At 38.6% G+C, this 21,740-nt stretch overlaps 1 protein-coding gene across 2 annotated transcripts in view; it reads left to right on the top strand.

Moving 5' to 3' along the window:
- FAM160A1 (family with sequence similarity 160 member A1) overlaps positions 1 to 21,740 on the top strand; it is an 81,636-nt gene that overhangs the window by 21,900 nt on the left and 37,996 nt on the right. The window lies entirely within an intron of this gene.

Here is a 21,740-nt window from a genome sequence, read left to right as displayed (position 1 = left end):
CTGTTCCCAGTTTGCAGGGATGTGGCCTTACTCCCTTCTGTTTTACTCTTCCTGAAGCTGTTGTTGAACTGACTTGTTTGTGAACTGAGCAGGAACTACAGCGTGAGTGTGCCAGGGACATGGGATAAGACCGCTTTCTTTTGTGAGCCATGAACTGTTCTGCTGCTTCACCACAGCTTTTGGAGCAATGCTTTTAGTAAGAAACCTGTCAGGGATTCTCTAGATAACTGTTCTGTCCTAGAAGGATACAACTGAAAAACTAAGATGAATTGCTAATCTCTGAGTATTAAAATTCATAGCCTAGAAAGCTTTGTTGCCTCTTAAAGTTTAAGACCATGCAACTACATTCTGTTTTCCTTTCATTGGTGTAAATCTACCTTCATTTCACTGAAAGTCAGCCTAGCATGCAACTGGAAGAAAAAATTCAGGCTATTTAATGAGATGCAGTTGAAAAAAATCCAGTGAGACAAACTAAGATGAATGAACATGTGGGAAGCAACTACAGTCAAAGTGAGTAATATGCTGCATTTTGAGAAATACAAACAAGTAGGAGGGTAGGAATAAAGTGCTGGCACAGAGTAAGCCAATTGCCTAGAGCTGGGTATCCAACAATAGTTAATTTGGGAGATGAAGTTACTGTCCCATTGCATTGCTTTCCTAAAAGAAATGAGGTAAAACTGGTCTGGCACTTTTGAAAGGCAAGTCAGCAGCTGAATCAGTATCATGAATGGCCCTGTTCAGAACTTGTGGCTTTTCCTGAAACACTTCCTGAGTGCGGAGGGGAGAACAAAACAAAGAAAGCTCAACCAAACAGTAAAAAACCACCTCAAACAAACAAAAAGCAAAACCAAAACCAACAAATCCGGAGCAGAATTACTCATTCTCTTTTATGAATGCTTTGATTTTTTCTATTATTATGGAAATTTTTTTAGTGTTTGTATGATTATCTTACAAATATGTACTCCAGAAAAACATCTGAACTGGTATAGGGCAGTGTATCTTACATCTGTGTCTTCTAAAATGCAAAGTGGGGAGGTTGTATAGGTACAGTTTTTAAAGTATGTGTTGTTCTTTTTGTATTGCTTGGCATGTTACTAATAATATGCTCAGTCAGCATGTTTCATTTACCATGTCACTATTAGCTTCCACAGAAGTCCTTAAGTGGTCTGAAACAATATGGGCTTTGAATCTAACTGGGACAAGCCTAGTACTGGATACTTCTAGAGGACATAGATCCCATTCCCCTTCTCTTGACAAGTTAGACAATTTGTGTTGGGTGATATTTTTTTATGTCTTACTTTTTAAACCTGTATGGTATATCATCTTAGTTGAGTCTCTTAATAAAAATTGCTGTAGTAGCATACAAAAGCAGTAAGCATCTCATGATGTAGAATAATTGTCTTTAAATTGTCTGCAGGGGAGTGGTTGGAACAACTGATCCCTGCAAGTGGGATTCCCACTTAGGTTCGTCAGGTAAAAACATGTCTGTTGTGGTTAAATATTTTAGTTGCCACAAGTTGGCTGTGCATCCTTTCCAGAATCTGACTCCTGCACAGTTATTAGCATGAGGGTGTTCACAGAAAAGGAATCTGTCCCTGGGGCTGTGCTGTGTTTGTCTGTAGAATATAGGTAATTATTTTCTTGCTGATATGCTTATGTTTATACTCAAAGTACTCTTTAAGCTGCTTGTACTCCTAAATGTCACTGTTTTTCATCTATCACCATTCTGTTTCCATTCATCTATCACCATTCTATTTCCATTCACTAATCACCATTTATCTTCATGATGCATAGCATGGATAGATGACAAAAAGATTGAAAGTGTATCTTGGGTTTATAGAAAGAAGAAAATATTTTTTCATTTAGATAAAAATACCACTGACTTACTATGCTTACACCAGTATCTGTATATTTCCATTTTTATTTTGGTTTCTTGCTTATTAGGTTTGGTGAGAATCACTCACAGCTCATCCTATCTGTATCTGGTATTCAAGGACTTATGCACTTTTCATTAAACTGCATACATGATTTTGACTTGTGGATGATAGAAAATGAAAGGTGAAATGAAATGGCTACAGAGTTTTTAGAACTGAGTAATTCCCCAACCAAGTTATGCAGTTATTTCAAGTGAAAAATTAACAACCTACTGTGCTTGGCATTTTAATAATGTATAGTAAGCTGGTCCCATGTCTGGGGTTTTGTTTGTTTATTTGCTTTTTATTCTGTGGGGGATTTGTTGGATTTATTTTTTCATGTTTTGGCACATAAAGAATCAAGGACATTTATGGTGTAAGGTTTATTTAATGCATATGTAATTGTTCATTTTTTTTTAATAGAAAGATGTCTGCATCTCAAACTGCAGTTTTTATGTTCAAGTTGTAGATATGCAGGACTTGATATGCTTTTTAAGTATGGCACTTATGGGGTTTGAACATGAATTTAGAAATACCTGTTCAGTAAATCTGCCTCCATATCAAGTATGCAGCAGCTCAACTCCTGACAGCAGTGTGCATTGCTTTGGGTGTGTGTTGCTCTGTGTGTGCAGGGTGGTGGTGGAGGTTTTAACCCTGCTGTACAGTATAGAAGAGGCTGATTGGTGTTCTAATCACTGTAAGTCATATAAATCTATCTTTTGGTTTCCATTTTTGTCTTTCTTTAATTCTTCCCATCACCTTTAGTCTGGGGGAAAAACAGAAGGTTGCTTTTGTTTTCTACATTAATCCTGTTTGCTGAGTCTGGGTGGGAGGTTTCTGTCAGAGGACACAGCAATGATACTTCTTTATTGTGGAGGCTGGAGGGAAGGGGAAAAGGACATATTTCATTGCAGTAAGGAGTTGTTTGAGTTGTTTTGGTAGGCAAAGGGGGAAAATACTCTATTCCTTGTAAAGTCCTGAGCTTGAGGGAGTAATACTAAGCTTTGCTCTACCTCTTCAATCTCCCTGCTGTGTATAAAAGCAGTTGCCAGGGTGAGAGAGGCCACTGGCTGAGCTAACCCTGACAAAGGTTTCCATTCCCATCCTGGCTGAGAAGGAGAGGAGAATGTGGAAGTAGGTTTTTTGGGTTTCTAATAAAAATAAAAACAGTAAAAACCGGTCTCAGTCCCCTGAGACTATAGTTAGATTCTTCACTGTGGTTGTTTCCTGTGGATTTTGAGGAATCATTTGAACGCATGGGATATTCTTGCAAATTGTATTTACCCAGATACTGCAACACCTCAAAAACAAACAAAACCTCAGTGTCAGTTCTTAACTGATTTGTATGAAGTTGCTTGGTTCTTTGACAAAATCCTAGTAGATCTAGGATTTTCGTAGTTTGCTGGTTTGGGCTCAGGTAGAGTTAGTTTTCTTCTCAATGTCAAGTATGAGGCTGTGTTTTGGATTTGTGCTGGACTCACTAATGATAATAGAGATGTTTCTGTTATTGCTGAGCAGGACTTAAAGCCAAGGCCTTTTCTGCTTTTTGTACTGCCCTGCTGGTGAGGGGACATAATCTAGTCACATGTAGAAATGTAGACTTAGTTTGTGAATGGTACCACATCTGATACATGAAGGGCTCCTGTGGAGCTGAGTGCTTTGTGTTGCTGCTACTTGAATTGCTCTGTAGAAAACCATTTGGATGCTGTTGTAGTGATGCTGAGCCAAACCTAATGAAATTCAGGCACTATTTTTGTGTTCCGTTGCTTTTTGGGTTCATCTACTCACCGTTGGCTTGAAAACAAAACACAGGGTTTGTGTTCAGAATTAGCTGTGGTTTATGTAGCAGGACTGACTTTCCTAGTGCACTCAGTTAAAAGCTTAAAAGATACAAGTTGTGAGAGAAAATTCAGCCTAAGTGGATTTAAAGGTTAGTGTTTGGATACCTCTATTAATTGCTTAGCGTTTCTTATCTAGAATTGTCAAGGCTTATCTCAGCCACTTTAGTTGAATGCTCAATTGTCATGGAATAATTTCAAGTATTAGTGCACATTTTAAATTATTCCAACAACTAAGTAGATATCCCCTCAGGCTCCATTACTAATGTGCTTTAAGGTGCTGAATACTTGAAGGTGACTTCCTGTTTCCAGCTTGCACTTCATCAGCAAGGTGATTTGTAACATGTAAATGTAATTGATAGCTCTGCCTGGAATCTGAAGGCTTTGCATAATTCTATTCCTTACTGCTAATTAGTCCACTAGTCAGTTGCTTCTCATATGATCCTTTATATTTTGACAGTCCTAAGATCAGTATTCATCCTTCACAGACATTTCTCTAAAACCAGCAGACATTCTGTTAAATTCACAATCTCAAATGGGATGCTGAGTGAAGACTCCAAACAGAGGTTCACAACCTAAGTACTTCTGGCAGATGATGTGACCTCTGTAAGCAGTAAACCTTTAGGTCTTCTTCATCACACCTGTGCTCTCCAGCACCAATATTTGAGGTACCCTCGCTGGTTGGGCTGTTGGGTTCTATGAGGCTGCTTTCTAAAACTGCTTTGAGAACAGGGTCTCTGTACTTTCTTGACCTTCTGTGGAGGATCAAGTCAGTTCTTGAACAATTCTTAAATAAAGTCACTTGCTTAAGGAAAGCAGATTCTTGTTATGTAAGCAGTATTCTCTTTGGAGAAAAGCATGTTCCAAACACTTCATTGTTTTGAAAATTCTGTCTCTGAAGATCAAATTCTACATGAGTCTCTGTTACAGTAATCTATTGATTTGAGATTCGATTTGATTATTGCTAATGCCATGAAAATGTCTTTAGGTTGGACTTTGTGGCATTTTAGTGCAAATGAATATTAAGAGGTGGGTGTATGCCAGACTTACTTTCATAAAAATGTAGTAGAAGAAATTATTTAAAGCTTTCTCTTGCACTGACATACTGTAAATTGAGCCTATGAAGAATTAAAAATCAGAGAGAATAGGAGTTGGTTAGAGCTGGGCTGGCTTAATTTTGTGCCTGGATCTTTGTGCTGTGCTTCTTAGGTAGTTTCTTTTGTTATTTTGAATTCAAAGAGACACGTAAAAAAAACATTATTTGTGTTCAACAAATGAAGGGGCTGTAGCTGATAAAAATTAGGAAGAAATCCATCTGGTTGCAAGAGTTGATGTGAACTGTCTTTTGTTTTCTCCACCTGTCATTTATTCTGCCATTGCTTGTGATGAGGGGAGAATATCCATAGTGCAGGAAGTGATTGAGGTTTCCAAAAGCTTTAACTCAGGATGAGAATAGTGGCTTACACAAACCACTCAGATCTCTGCCATCATCTACTGCTTGAGGAAGTGGCAGACCATCATCCAAAGTCTTGCACCTCTCTCGTCACCATAAATCTGTTGACTGTTGAGGAACAGCCATGTTCTGAGGGTGTGTCATAGTTATTTCTATTTTTTATGCACTGGCTCTTGCAATTCCACAATGTAGAATAATATTTTGGCAATAAAAATGCAAATTAAGTTTAATGACTACCCCAAAAATGTGGTTTGGAACATAATTCAAATCTCGTTTTGTTCCGGTCACAGTGGGTCAGCCTTATGTCCCGTAAGTGAGATTATTGTTTGTGCTGCTTTGCACAGGGATGCAGATGTGAACATGTTTTTTAGATGAAGATTTTAAAGGTGTGTTGTTCTGTTTCAGGCTGGAGCCTTCCTCTATACCTCTCTGCTTTTTTTTTTTTTTTTTTTTTCTGAATACTGGTGCTGTTGTTTTTTTCCTAGCAATAAATATGGCTGTCTAACATTCGGTTTTTCAGCACATACTCTGCTCTTAATGAATGTGATCATTTACACAGTGTCACTGTAGTATTGGCATGCTAAATAATTTAGGGAGCTGTGGCAGGTAGATAGCTCTGTGGTGTCTATGTTACTATGGCAATACATTTGCTTAATGTAAATATTAGTCATTCTGACCGTATGAATCTCAGAGCTTCTGACATTATTAGCTGTGTCTGGGAGGTGGGAGTCTGCATATCTGAAAGAAAAGTTGTTCTGGCAATATTAATAGTTTAAAGATTACTTTCTTTTTCATAATTCCTTCTGCTTTGTGACTGAGCTGCATAATCTATTGATTGTAATGAACAGAGCAGAACATTTCTCCCGTTTCTTTATCATGGTTGTAATGCAGCTCTGTTAGAAAGAAATATGTAACTATATTCTGATCCTCCAAAAATTCAGCTTACTGAAATGATAGGAAATAAGATCTTGAGGTCCATGAACTTTGCTCCTGATCACACAGTCAAGGCAGTTTAGGAGCAGAGGAAATAAAATCAAACTTTGAAGAAAAGTTTCAGGGGTATTAGACTGAGTTCCTTGACTTCAAGAGGAAGCTAAGTCTGAGGCTTTTTCATTCCCTCTGTGGGTACCAGCAGGTCTGGAATTACTTAAGAAACACCCAGTTTTTTTGAAAAGCATTGCAGAAATTATATGTTAATGAAGTTTGTTTCGTAAATAGTTTTTTTAGATTTTTTTAGTCCATTTTTATGAATAATTTCCAGGGAAAATGAATTACCTTTTGCAAAATCTTCTCTTTATTGCCAACTTATTCCTGATTCTATAAACTATTCTTTGTTGTGATCTGCTAGCACCTTTGAGCCATCAAATAGATGTAGAAAAAGAATTCAATTACAATTGATAGTCTATGTAAAAGCTCAGTCACTTCAAGCCATGAATACTGAATATACACTGCTAGTATTTGTAACATTTTATGAACTTTTTGAAACCTCAGTGTGTTAAACTGCTAAGCTTAAGATCAGTTTTAAAAAGATTTGTCAGGAATGTGCTACCCTTTCCCTGTGTTTAGAATAGTCCCCACCCTTCCTGCCAAACATGTGTAATGTACTAAAAGAAAGCATGGTAAGCGGTGAACGATGTCTTCAATTATTTGTAGGGTGGATTATACTGGAGGTTTCTGTGTGCTGCAGTCTGACACCAGTGCTCAGCATCTATCTGTGTTTGTCCCATTATCTGTCCAAGAAGGAAATAATTTAAAAAACAGTAGTAGCCAAGCAAAGACTTCTGGTTTCTTTGAATTTTGCAGAAGAGATTTTACTGGACTTGCATAAGTGTTCTTTACTTCTTCTGTCCCTGAGATGATAAAACTTTCGCTGTCAGTGCTTGCACATAAGGCAAAACTCCTTACTGGACAAGAATACAAACTAGAGTTATTAGTTGCCTTTCTGTGGCACTCATGCTCACAAATGCTAGTCTGAAACTGAAGTTAACCTAGGAAAATTAATTATTTACCACATATCTTTTCCTGACAAGCCTGCCTGTGGGAATACTGTGCTGTTGGCTGTCTCTTCGTCAAAAATATAGTGTGCTTTAGGTGTATCTGTTGATTGTAGATGCAGAGAAGTATTGAAGCATTTAGATTCAGAATGCCTACCAAGTATTAGCGTAGCTGAAATAGTAATTGGAGGAGCTTCTCTGATTATGCTTTTAGTAAACAAACCATACTCATAAAATGGTTTGGGAAAAGCCACATCTGGTACAATGTACTGGAGGAAAAAGACTGCAGAGGCACTTTCTGCTCTGTGAGAAGAACCTGTGTAGGGAGAGTTGCTCCTGTGCCATCAGGTTGGCAGGCTTTTCCCTTAGGGAAAGAGACTTGATGGTTCTGCGTTTTATGAGTCACAAGTATCCATTTTCAGGACACATTTCTGTGAGGGGTACTTTGAGCCCTCAACAAGCAGTCTTTTCTAGGTTTGGCTTCAGGACGTGGTGTGTGCCGTAGGACCCACGAGAAGAGCATGGCACAGTGGGAGGGAGGGGACAGGGTGTGTGTTCCCTTGGCATAACTCATACTGAAGGGCTCTAGTGGAGGGCTCAGCTGGCTTGGTGAGCTTGTGGCATCTCGAATCTACCATTGCAGCAGACTGCTCTCTTTTTTTTTTTTTTTTTTCCTCAGCTGCAGCACAGGCTTGGGAATGCTGGGCAGTACTCACAGCTTCCTGCAAGCAGGAATGCAGATCTTTTCTTTCTGACCTCCACAGCATTTATTTGCTTCTACTGCTGAAATATGGCATGCCTGTATTTTAAAGCTGGGCTGAGGAAAGTGGAGGGGATTGTGTTACAAGCTAAATGTTTAAATCAGGTGATAAATTGAAAAGAACAAAAGTGTGTTCAAAAAAGCAGTTGCATTTAATGGTTCACACATGATTTCCTCAGCTAGCTTCTTTTACTGTCACAGTGCAAGTGCCTTTTCACTTTTCCCCACAGAAGAAGAAAATCTAATTGTTCTGCAGTGCCATTTTTACGTGTGTAATGAATGTCTGCTTTTGAGTATTACCTTACAAATAAAAAGTGGAGATTTTATCTGTAGTGTTTTTATGCTTTTTGTTGTCATTCTTTATATTCTACTTTGAAAAGGTAATGATGGCTGTTGTGCAGTCCTGTATATGACTGTCCTAGAGGAAGGAGAGCTGGCACCACTCTTGTGTTGGGATGGGAAGATCCCAGAGCAACTGTGTATCTCAAGCTGTAAAATGTTTCTGGACTGGCACATGTGAGTCCTCACACTGGGTACTGTTGATCCATGGATATCTGGCACTTAATTATCCTATCTCATCTTCTTTCCATTGCTGTCACAGGACAAATACATTGTGGAGATTAAAAAGGAAAGAATATTATAGCCCTTGTCATCTTATATTACCCTTAAAAATAATTGTTGTCCATTTAAGTGCTTAAGTAGATGTGGCAGAGAAATACATAGGCTAGTGTAAGGTCTAAAGTGTATATCCAGTATCCTTTCCAGTAAATGGAGGCGTTTTTATAGTTATATTTGTAGTTTTAATGGAAGATGGTGAGAAAGGCTGAGAAAAAACCAACAGGCATGGTTTCCAGGGTTTTGTTGTTAATTTTGTTAGCATCTCAGTGCTTTCTTTTTCTGTTAAGGATTAGAGAGTATATGTCGAGTGTAATTTAATATACTGTAGATACAAAAATGTTAAAATGTCATTTAATCCTTGCTGTTAATGCAGTAAGACAGACAGACACTGTTGAAATTATAGCAATGAGTGATGTTTTTGTTGATGTTGCTTCTTCTAACATATATTGTTAGAAGAACAGGGCTTTGGGTTCTCAGAAGGATCAAGAAAAAGTCACAGAAGGCTTGTGCTTTCTCACAGCATGACCTCAACAGGTGTTTATTTCCAGGTGCAAAACACTTACTGCAGGGCTGTAGTAATATACTAAGGGATGTGATTCTAACATCCTGCTTGGTTATTATAGTTTAATGCCACTCAGCATTATAATTAGCTTTACTAGACATTAATAAGTGGGTTTAATATTCAAGCCATGGTGTTGGAGTTAAGTGTGCCAATGAACCTTATCAGTAGAGCAAAATGTAAATTTTAACTCATTTATCTCATTAGCCTTTAATAAGGCTGTGCTTCACAAATCAGGGCTGCATCATCTGCCGATTATACCCTCTGATCTGCTAAGCAAAATAGCAGTCTAATAATAGCCATACATTGCATGAAATTCTCCCACTGGTGTTCTGAAACACTTCATGTATTATTTTTTTTCATTTGGCAAGCCTTGATTGTATCTTTCCTCTTCTGCACAATGGCAAAATATAGAAATGAATGTAAGATGAGAATTCATTACTCGTAGGCTCTGGCTTTAGAAGTATTTTGCCAAATGGGAGTTTGTGATGGGCTGTAAGTCTGAGTGTGTAGTCTGTAATTCTAAGAGTGTGGTGCACAGGGATTCTGAGAGTTTCTGGGACAGGTCAATGGCCAGACAGTCAACTGAATAATATTGACTTGCTGCTTTAATAATAATCGGAGCTCTCAAAAAATCTGTGGGCCTTGTATTAAGGGAGAAACTTAGCTGAGTAATTTGCCTCAGGTCCATGTAAAAAGGAAGAGAATTGTAGGAGAAAAGTAAAGGAGTAAAGTCTCGTGGCTTGAGCTCTTGTATGCAAGCAGTTACCATTGCAGCTCGTGATGATTATCGTCGTGTGCCCGGCATATTATTCAGAGCAAGTAAAAAAAAATTGAACACATTTGAAGCAGCAACTCCAGTTTTGATGCTTTTCCCCAGCAAGTTGCTGGTATAGCATTGTCTAAGTCTAAAGAGACTTTTTCAATTCCTCTAGAAACTTTGCAGCTTTGAAGGTTTCTCAATAATTGTTGGTACGATTCACTGACTGAGAGTGATAGGGGTGATTCTGTTGTCTGAGGCAGCAAAACTCAGTCATTCCACTTGTAAGCTGTTTTGGTTCAGGTTTGCTTCCATGTGGTCTTTTATTCTGAAAAATTTATACTAGCATTCTCAGGTTGAATTTTTTAATGTTTGCATCTCTTTCTAGAGCAGCATTAAAGCATTATTTCAGATTCATATGGTCTGCCATGACAGAATCTATTTAAATGGTTGCTAGGGTGCAAGGGGAATATCTTTTCTTACCACAGTGTGTTAAACTGATATTTAAACTTCTTTGTAGTGTGCTGAGGGATGCTAGCAGTGTATTTTAATAGCAACAGCTGCTGCCCTCACAGGGGCACAGAGCCCCTGTGACTACTTCTGGGCGTAGATGGACTATGCTAGTAGTCATCCTTCACAGTGCTGTGTTGTATTTTCTGTGTTGATCTTAGTGATGGTCAAGTGATAGGAAGATACATTGTCACAGAGAAAACTCAGTTTTTTCCCCTATTTAGAGAAAACCATAGATTTGTCTTATAGTCCGACTGAGTTAGAGGATGGAGGGGCATTGCCACAACCCTGCCTGTACAAATGGAATCCAGTGGTTTTAATTTTTAAGTGTTGGCAACTTTGAGGACTGATCCTTTCCAATTAGGCTGATTGTTGTGGTATCCATAATTGCAGCTGTATGTGCCTTTCGTACTGGCACTCCTGAAGAGAGGCTTTCATAGGGTCATAGAATGGTTTAGATTGGAAGGAACATGAAAGATTATCCAGTTTGTCATTTCACCATGGGCAGGGACACTTTTCACTAGACAAGGTTGCTCAGGGCCCCATCTAACTTCGCCTTGAATACCTCAGGGATTTGGCATCCCCAACTCCTCTGGGCAGCCTGTTCCACTGTCTCACTACCCTCTGAATAAAGAACTTCTTCCTATCGCCTGATCTAAACCCCTCATCTTGTAGCTCAACAACATTTCCCCTTGTCCTATCATTGTCTGTCCATGTAAAAAATTGCTCTCCCTCATTTTTGTAAGGCCCCTAAAGTGCTGGGAAGCTTTAGTGAGGTCTCCCTGGAGCCATCTCTTTGCTGAACAACCCCAGCTCTCTCAGCCTGTCTTTGTAGGAGAGGTGCTCCAGCCTTCAGGTCATCTTGAAGGCCCTCCTCTGGACTTGCCCCAACAGGTCCATGTCTCTCTTGTGCTGAGGTCTGCAGACCTGGGTGCAGTGTTCCAGGTGTGGTCTCACAAGGGCAGGGTTTTCTTCTATCCTTCATTAGTTTGTCATTAGTCATATATATTTGGTTTTGTGCTGACTGGCTAGGAGCACCATTTATTTTCAGTTAGTTTTTTCAGCACAGACACTTGGTTGTATGCAAATGCTTCATAAAGTCACCGGAGGGCTTCCTGGGATATTCTGTGACTCTCTGGACTGAGGATAATGTTTTTCAGAGAGAAAGTCGGCTTGAGAACAGCAGGGATGTCTGAACTGCCTGACAGTTCTGAAACAGCAGGGAAGGGCTTTATTATTGCAGCGGCTGTGGCATGAATCACTGTGCAAGTATAATGTTACCTGTGGGGCAAGGTGAAGATAAAACAGAACGGAGATGGCAGTGTGTGTGGTGACGGTAGAAATACTGTGAGTTTTGTTTTAGCAGAGGGATAGCTGGTGAATGATGTAACAGTTTTGCATATTCTAAAATGCTTTCATAACTGCTGCATCAAAACAAAAAATTGGTTTGGCATATGCTTTCTACAATTCAGAGGTTGGAAAAATAATCATATTTTTTTAAATTTAGTGTCAAGAACCATGTCCCTAGGAAAAAGTTGGAGGTCTCACTTCCAAGTGTGCCGTAGTTACAGCTGACAGCTGTTCAAGGTCTGTGCATACAAACAGACTTTCTGCTGCTTCTTTGAACTGCTTCTATCTTCAGCTTGGGAGCCCTCTGAGGACAGGTGTGTCAGATCTGACAGGATACTGTAGCTTCTGCAGCTCTGGCAGCCTTACAGGGGAGGACAGAAGGGGAGGTGAGAAGCTGCAGGGCTGCCCAGCACACACACAGACACTCCTCACTTTCGGAACTGTGCAGGCAGGAATGAACAGCCTGGTGATGGGTGGAACCTCTGCTTTCCCACGCCAGTGGGAGCCTCCATAGGTGTTACAAAATTAGATGGGAGAGGCTGTGGTTTGACTTTGGTTATCTGTGCTGAGAAGCATTCCTGCCCGGGCTGACATCCAACTCTCTTACTTACTAGGCTTTCAGTATTGGTCATTCCAAGTGTTAAAAAGTTTAAATAGTGATTAGATTTTATTTTACTTGAGTCTGATACTTGCTTCTATCTATCTTTTAGTAGATACATTTGTGAGGTTCTGTGTTTTTCAGAGTACTTCTTTTATAAGATGAATAGTTTTCATTTGCAATTTGTTAGGTTATTTGCCTTCTTTTACTCTCCAGGGTGTGACAGTTGCTAGTTTATCTGCATTCCTTCCTGGACTAGAAAGACACCTGCATTTCTGTCCGTGTTTTCTCAAAGGTTCAAAGGCAAGACTGAAAAAAAAATAGACAGAATTGCTATCTAAGTGTCATATTGCCTGAACAAATTTTTTTTATTGTTCCTCTGTTTATCAGTTTCTTTTTTTTACATGCTGGCAACATGTCTGAGACAGGTGTTGTATAGACTGTATATGTTTCATTTTTGGCCAGGGCATTCATATGTTTCATTATCCAGGGAAAGGCATTCACAGGAATGGGATGTGCTGTAATGATATTCAGTTTTCAGTTGCAGAAGACTAGGTGGTGTAAGAGTGTAAAATATTTTCATAGTAGAGTAGCCTTATGTTAGGAGATCAGAGATGCAGAATTAATTTGCACTCTGCGTAATGAAAAGCTTAACACTGTTTACATGACACAAATAATTTTGTTCCTAGGAAAGTTGGAGAAGCTTCAAGGGAAAAACATCTACCACTTGTATAAAATGCAATGTAACTAAATGGAAATGGAAATATAAATAACATGTAGATTTTTCTTTGATCTAGCTTTTTATGCACTAAACATCATTAAAATGCTAACACTCAATTTTGGATTTTCTTGTTTACTACCCTATGTATTAAAAGCAAAAAATTTAACCTACACATAGAAATCTATAGTCTGCCCAAGTCCACCCACCATGCAAATCTGTACCAGTATTTTAAATAAGAGTGTCACTGCAGGGGGAGAGGCTGTTTTTCCATGGAACTGTGCTCAGATATTTTATTTTATTGAGGTTCTTGACTTTGTTATAGGAATTAATATAACATGAATCTTCAACTTCTGTTTGCTCTGAGTTGGAATGGAAAGGGAGAGGGAGAGCAGTGTTTCTGTGCAGTTAGTTTCGTATGACATGAATACCTGGGGTTTTTTGCATTGGGAATAGGGAGCTGGAGAGGTAGGATAGGATTTTGTAAGGAAGTGTTCATTTTGCAATTTTTTACCTCCTTTTATTCTTCCACCCCTTTGTTTTTCAGTGTACAGTGAGATATAATGGTGTTTATTCATTGGTTTTGCCCAAGTTTGACAATTGCAAATCAAAAAGAATTTTGCAGGGAGCTTTCTCTGTGTCAAACTTGAACATACTATAGGACAAAGGAAGTTCACTAGCTCCTGGAGCTTTAGCAAGCTAAATTGGAAATGTCTGATGCAAACAATACTGGTTCAAGAGTTCTGTAGTTTCTATCTTGCTTTTAATTCTTTTGAAGAGGGAAAGAAAGCTGACAAAAATACATTTATGTTTAAAAGTATCAATCCACTAAATGTAACATTTTGCCACAAGGCGCAGTTAGTATGAAACGATAGATGTAGGTAGGGCAAGATAAGAAAAAAAACCTTTCAGATTTTAGTAGCTCATTAAGTTGACTAAGTTTGAGGGGTAATTTGTGATGGGCTTCTGCCGTCCTACAGTGCACTGAAACAGTTGTCCGGAAGCTCTGTAACAAGATGCTTTCGCTCATTCGCTTTGTTCATTAGTTCCTCGTGTCACTAACATGCTATCATTTCAGAGTGTAGGAAATAATGTTGACTTGGTGGATAAGTAGCTTGGGGTGGTAATTATCTCTAAAATGAGTAGTTTCAATAACTGTGTACAGAAGATAAATGGCAGATTCAAGTTATCTAGTCAATTATTATAGTCCATGTATTATAATGAACATATTGAGAGGTATAGAAGAGTTTGACTGTGTTATAGCTACTTAAATTTAGATAGAGGTATAAACTGATTTTTTCCAGGAAAAAGAGAACTTTGTATTGTGAATGAAGTTTTGGGAGGAGACATAAATATGCTTATAGATTATGTTAACAACTATGCAATAACCATTCTATACATAACAGGTTTGATTTTATGGAATATTCTGTCCTTTTCTGGTGATTTTAGTTTGAAAGAGAAACATAAAGAGAAGTATTATGTGCATGTGAGCAAGAGAGCAATTTTATCTGCAGAGTGGAAGTTCTTTTCTCAGCGCAAACTTGGCAGCAATCCTTTTGGGAAGCTTGTTGTTTGGTTTCTTTGTTTATTGGTCAGATAATCATGGTAGTCTTTAATGGTGTTTTACTGCTGATTCTTTTGTTTGGACTATATTTAGAACCTGAAGAATCAACCCAGAGTGTAGAAATTAAAAAAAAAAAAAAAAATTATGGCTTCTCTATAATGAAACACAGGATGTTTAGAATATATGTGTATTTGCATTTTATTGTGATTAATGCTGAAAGCACACACGTCTTCTTTAATGCCACTTCGTACACTTGAGAACATTATTCTTGGACTTCTTATGCTTATTATAATGAGTAATTTGACAAGCTGTACAAATCACTTGAAAAATCGTCTTACATATTATTGCTATAGTCATAAAATATATAGCTTAATCTTGTTTTCTGTAATCTACATATGATAATTACAGGTATATTGATAACACTTTTCTAGATCATCTTTCTCTTGGGAAGGTAGTATTTCCTGTTCTGTATGCTAGTGTTCTGAAAATAGTTTTAAATCTTCAGAGTATAGAGTCTTCTACTGCTTTGCTGCTCTCATTCATCTTTCTGTCAGGAAGGCTTTCTAGAAAGGCAACTTAATAATTTCCTATGAATTTATTTTTTATACTTTTAGCTACAGAAACTGTTTTACCTTTCTCAAAAACAATCTAAACAACAAAAAATGTTTCATCACTTCAGCATCACAACTTCAGGAAGCACGTGCTTTCTCTAAATTATGAGCACGTTGGAGCTAGTTTGTGTGTCACAAGGGTGTCAGAAATATCTTGGAAAGCAAAATTGATGCACAGCGTGCATGGGTCACTTTGGTTTCTTTCTTCCACTAGCATAATCAGAACATAAAGTAGGTTTTGTCAAATGTCTGCTTTCTGATGTGTTACTCCCTCCCATTCCTGGATAGTGATGAATTTTGAAATAAACCCTGTACAGATTCTCAGTAAAGATGAAGACTTTGGCAACAACTTTTTAGCAATAATTCATTTCAATTATGGTGAAAAATTACTAGTCTAGACGTAGCATGGGATATTTGTAATTCAGTATACGTGAAATAGTGGAAAGTAGGTTCTTTCACTCAGTGACATGTGCTGTGCCCTCTGGAGTTGTTTTGTTTCTCTTTGAAACTTGGTATGGAAGCATTTGCAGTACAAAGTTTTAAACTGAGATTTGTTTTGCTTGTAATGGCGTCTCACACAGTACAACACCAAATGCTTTGGTCTGTGGGCCTTGGACATTTTTATGACTTGGTTTTGTGTGGAAGCAGTCTTTTCTGGAGTCATCAATTTTGTTGGTGATGTGGGAATGAACCAGCCAAGCTGAAGCCTTTGAAGTGATTTCAGTTCAATGACATCTGCATTCTTTAGAGTGTAGGTAGAAAAGAGCTTTTCTTAACTGCTGTTTTAAAAGCCTTTTTTTAAAGTTCAATTTTGATATCCTTTTGTCTAGTAGCAGACTAGACACCTCAGTCATACTGTGCCGCAATGCTATTGGGAATAGAGAGGTATCTATCTTGGATTTTAAGAACCCTAGCTGCTTTTTTATTATTATGTTTTTAACCAATGTAATCTGTGTTTTGAACCACTAATTGTTACTGAATTGTTGCCTTTCTGTAGTAGGCTAAATGTGAGGACATAAAATACAACAGAGAAACAAGTTTATTGTATTCTTTATCTCTCATAAAAAAGGATCAAGTCATACCATTAGAATAACAACCATATATTTTTTCTTTCTCTAGCTTCAGAATTATGACCTAGGGATATGAATATGTAGTTCATTCCTCCTGGGACTTTGCAAACATAGCTTCAGTAATTGTATGCTCTCAAGTTCCAGTGAAATTGCCTATGTGCAAATGAGTGTGGTAGATAAACATACCCTGTGGTGTAACGGGTAAATCGGGCCTTTCCTGAGCAGGTCAAGGTCTCTGTCAAGTATTCTATGTTGCTTAATTCCTGTTTTCTTGAGCAGTCAGTGCCATTTCTCTACTTTGGTAATATGACCTATGGTGAACCATCTTTGCTGGGTACGCTGTGTGTAATTTCAGCCTAACCCATCAATGCATTTTGGACCATACCGCCTAACTGGCATCTCTGTTCTTTCATTTTGGCTGCCCCATGCAGCAGGAATCTCTGATGGCCTGGCATGTGGCTTAGCCCGTGTCCCAGGGCATAGGCTGCCAGCGGGAGCTGATCCTGTTGCTTGCCCTTGAAGCAAGTCTGTTTATGCCAGTAGCACTGCTGGGCTGGGGCTGTCAGCTGGGCCTTGGGGTGTCACTGCTGCTTGCTTGCTGTGGGGGAATTGCCTCTTGATATGTCTGGAGAAGCATGGAGTTATTTAATGCTGGAACCTGGACCTCCTAATGTATAATACCGTAGGATTATACAGATCATATGAAGAGCTTAGTGGTAGTCCGATTGAGCTAATGGGAATCTACAATAAATATGTGAGTAGTGTAGCTCCCCAGACATTTGATAAAAGATGAATTGTGGTTTCTATCTGAAGCAGGCTGACTGTAGATGGGACAGGAAGATTTTTTGTCTCATTATAAAACACTCTGTGTGTAGTTTCTCTCATGAGAGAGATCGTTAGGCAGTCTCTGTGGGGACAAGGCACAAGACATTCTTACTTTCATGTTAGCAGGTTGGATTAAATTGTGCTTGATGAGAACAGATTGATACTTTGATTAACTACATTGCTTTAAAATTTGTGGTGTCTCGTTCTCTGTTAGGTTTTTAAGCAGATAGCTTTACCAGTGTAAAACATCTTGTCCCACCTACACATGGAAGGCTTATCATGTTTGCAAATACTGGGTAGAAAAGCTGGATTGAAGAAGGCTGCTGAGATGTGAAATGCTTGCTTGAGGTAGACAAAGGACAGGAGAAATTGGGACTGCAGCGCTGAAATAAGAAAGGACAAATGAGAAGGCACATAATTGTTACCATAGTTTAAATGATTCCTCTGGTGATCTGCTTCAGCTTTCTTGTTAGTAGAGCTTCTGAAGGTGAGTAGGACTTAATGAAAATGAGGATTCCTTGATGCGACTTTTAACCACTGACAGTTTCGCAGTTGCCTGAAACAGACCTACTGCTCTCCAGTGGACAACCTGTAGTCCTTCTGCACTCTTGTGGTGATTGTACAGGGTCATTAAGGGTGGGGATGTGACTGTTCTTCATAGGCTTTGCTTTGCAGCAAAAATTTTGTCATAACACAATGAATCCTTTTCTTTGAAAGGATTGATGTCTTCCTTTGGAACGCTATTGTTAATAAGATTTAAAACCTCTCCCTCATCATAGTCCCAAAAGAAAATCTGACTAATTAGTGCAGAATACTTTCTTTTCAATCAAAAGTAAACAAATCCTGAACAAGGTCCCTTTTAAGTTGAAACTAAGTTGAGGCATGGTAAAGGCATGGTAAAATTTGACACTCATTTTTCTTCTACCTTCCCTCATCCACTTAGCAGAGACTGCAGAGGTGTGATTGCATAGCTATGAGCAAGAGCGTATAATTTCCCTCTGCTTTTTTGAAGTGGTCTAATTTCAAGCCCCTTTATGCTATACTGATCCATGAAAAAGTTTTGATATATGGTGTTTCTTTCGCTGCCATCGAGGCTTCTCTGTTGTCTCTTGTGTACCTGGATCGACAGGGCAGACAGCTTTGGCCTGTAGGAGCAAAAGTGCAGTATGTGATGACAGAGATTCGCTTGTGTTTGTGGATTGTTGAGCATGGCATCTTAATGTCTCAACAGAAGACAACCATGATAAATTGCGCAGCCATGCCGCATATTTTATGCCTTCTTTACTGTGTTGCTGTATTAGGTTGCATATCTTTTGTCTTTGTTATGCATTGCCTGGGAAACCCCAATCCTGAAAACTTTTGTGCTGGTTTGTTTGGGTTTTTTTTTTAATGCTAAAGTGAAGTTTTTGAGAAGGGACACTCCACTGTGAGAAGACTTTACAAGGGATTCTGTGGTAGGCTGTTCTTCCTAGTGTACTTTGCCATAAAGTAAGTACTTGTTTTGATTGAGGTGTTCAGCCCTGTAATCAGCTGTATGAAAAGAGCTGATGGCTTCCAGGCTTCTGAAGGAAAACTGAATGTAGCTATCCTCCCATGAGCCCAATGATTGAGTCTTGTGGACTGCTGCATTTCTTCAACTGGAAATAGGCCAAGTTGTACTAAAGCTTTATGAAATAGCTCTAGAAGGCATATGTAAGTGGGCTTGATCTTGTGATACGGTTAAACCACTGCTAGATAAGATATGATTACCTGCTAAGGAGGTTCTGTTACTGTATGGCAGAGTCCAAGTATTAAACTGAGCAGAGGCTTTTGGAAGTAGAATTTTGAACGGACTACACGAGAGGTATATTCACACTTGTCAGGGTTATCAAATGGTGGAGTAATAACTTGATCTGGATTTAGCAGAGACAAAAGGCTAAATTAATGTAAACTTTTAATAATGAGCAGAATAAAATAAATGGTTACTTTAGTAGTGAACTCTTAGTGGCCCCTGAGTTCACTTCTATTTTTTCCTCCATGAATTGGTGTTTTATAAATTTATTTTCTTCCTCCTCTTAGGACTCTTTCTGGTCAAGTTATTTGTCTTGTTTAATTGAAGTGAGATTTAATTCACAGGGAATTACGTGGTGTTACATTTAGTGTTGCACATTCGGTCTTGCAATATAATCAAGAAAACCTAACACAGTAGCAAAATCTGCTTACAATGAATGCAGTCTATCTGCTACTGGTATAACTACAGCGTGTTGTTAGATTGAAATGTATCTTACAAGATACTCTCTCAGTCAACTCAATTACCTTTTTAAAACAGGGATGCTGTTTTTAGGACCTATTCTGTGACCACTTAAGTTGTCAAAAGCTTTTTGAAACACTATTAGAGAGTTTGAAGTCTGTAAAGCCTACACAATATATTAGTGTTTTGTATTACTACGGAAATCCCAGCATCCCAAGATGCTTTTGAAACTGGAAATATTTTCTTCCTTATGGGAATTGAATTGAGCATAGAAATATTGTTGCACATTTTAGTCTGCAGTACTGTCTTGTTACTTTTAGATCTGTGGTTTTCTGAACCCTAACCCTAGGCGTGACCTAACCCCCACCCTAGGCCCAGCAGTAACACCAGCCTTGGGCGGAGCTGGTGGCAAGCAGAAAGATGTGGAGGGAGCCATGTTGTGGCAGTCCTGTGTTCCCCTTGGCATGCTGTTTTTGTCTGCTGTGTGCTTGAACTGTCTACATCTGGAGAGTCTTACAGCACTGATTTTTATCAGAATTTGTGAAGATAGCCATAGTCTCCTTTGTTGTTGTTTTTATCCCAAGTACTGGAGACTGATGTGAATGAAGTTTCTGATTCTGTGCTGCTAAGGGAATTTGTCATGTGACAGGTAGATGTATAGTATTAGTTTCTTTCAGTTAAATCCTTAAACAACATGCAATGGCTACATTGAAACAACCTTTAAGTTGTGAAATGAAGCAACTCTTAAATTGCCTCTGCTTTGTTAATTAACTTCTCTTACTTCACCTTCTGATACCATCTTTAATTACATTGTCATATTAGTTTTTCCAAAGCTGCTTGCTTCATGCATGGTAGAGATCTTCTAAAAGGGTGAATTAGGGTTGTAAAGTGAAGGACACTTTTGCCTGGAGGAGTCTGCTGGACTTCTACCAACATGGAAAGATTTCTGTTTGCAGGAGATGCTGGCAAAGAGGAACTGGCAGAAAGTGGGCAGGTGATCTGAAGTATATGTCAGATAAATATTCCTTGGATTATCAGCTATGGTATTAGGCAAAGTATTTAGAGCAGGCTTTTTCTAAATGGTGTGTAAGCATGCATCGTGTTTTTCCAGTGTTTCTTGGTAGAAATGTTGAGTACTCAGAGTTGCAAACACATTGCCAGAAAGTGTGCATTTAAGGTATAGTGGTATCATTACTTAAGGGAGTCATCATAAAAGCACCCAGATCCTGGGTCTTGGGTTCTCAAATCCACTTGCTACTTTGATCTCTGATTATTTTTGTGTGTGGGTTGTAGTTTTTTGTTTTGTCTTGTTTTATTTTGTTTTCTGTCTGCAGGAACATCAGTAATGTAGAAATAGTACATACAGTTCATTTTCACAGGACTGTTTAACAAGTAGCAGTGTACTGGCAGGAGCCTTTAAGTGAGTGAGTACATGAGCTAGTTCTTACTGGTTGTGCACAATCCTCTCCACTGCATCTGGTTCCAGGTGGTTTATAATCTGGAGAGTAGTTTGTGTGGAATGCCAGCTTCATTCTGAAAGTGGTGTCACCCAGGTAAAGTGTGCAGGATTTATGCTGGTTGTGCTGGCTTCTCCACACGTGGAATATGTTATCTGCAAAAAGGATGGGCTAGATTGTGTTACTTGTATTGTGTGAGAGTGCTCAGCAAATGCATAGGAAATACATTGTAAATGCTGAAAGAAGCAGGGTTAGGATGGAGATTGAGTCTTGAATATATGAAAATATGTGTGTTTATAGATACACAGGGAAGTGCATAACCTCCTTGCTTGCCTTAGAAATCTTAACAGTTGTACCCTGTATATTTTGGGACTCTTTAAGATGGCAAAAGTCACTGCTACTTCTGAGACAAGCTGGATGTTTTCCTGTGCTAGCAGTTTCAAGAATGTAAACAGAGCGCACGTACAGGGAGCAGAGATGTCCACTACAGAGAAAAGATTTTCATCTTTTAAGATATGCACAGAGAAATCCCTTCTATACTGGCAAAGAATTGCTGTGTGGGATTTGGCAGCTTATGCTACAAAAAAATTCTGTTTGTTGTCGGGTGCTTCTGGTTGGTTTTTTTTTTTTTTCCCTATGGTCCCGAAGTGAAATAAATTAAATGCCTAGTTGGTTTGAAAAAAAGGAGAATAAAAACATAAACTTTATAAAAAGAAAAAGGGTGGGGGGAGCTGTGAGAGTTAGATAGTGGTGTGTGAGGGAGTACTGTGTTCTCTTAAGCCTCTCAAATATCTTCAAGATATCAATCTTTGTTTCATTTTAACTTTCCCCTGCAGGTGTGCAACTACTTTGATACTCATATAGTTAGGATATTAAATAATGGATGAATGGAATGTTTCAATGTTTTATCCT

Source organism: Motacilla alba, chromosome 4, assembly GCF_015832195.1.
Source record: "Motacilla alba alba isolate MOTALB_02 chromosome 4, Motacilla_alba_V1.0_pri, whole genome shotgun sequence".
In the NCBI taxonomy this organism is placed as follows: Eukaryota; Metazoa; Chordata; class Aves; order Passeriformes; family Motacillidae; genus Motacilla; species Motacilla alba.
This window is presented reverse-complemented; position numbering and strand designations above follow the sequence as displayed.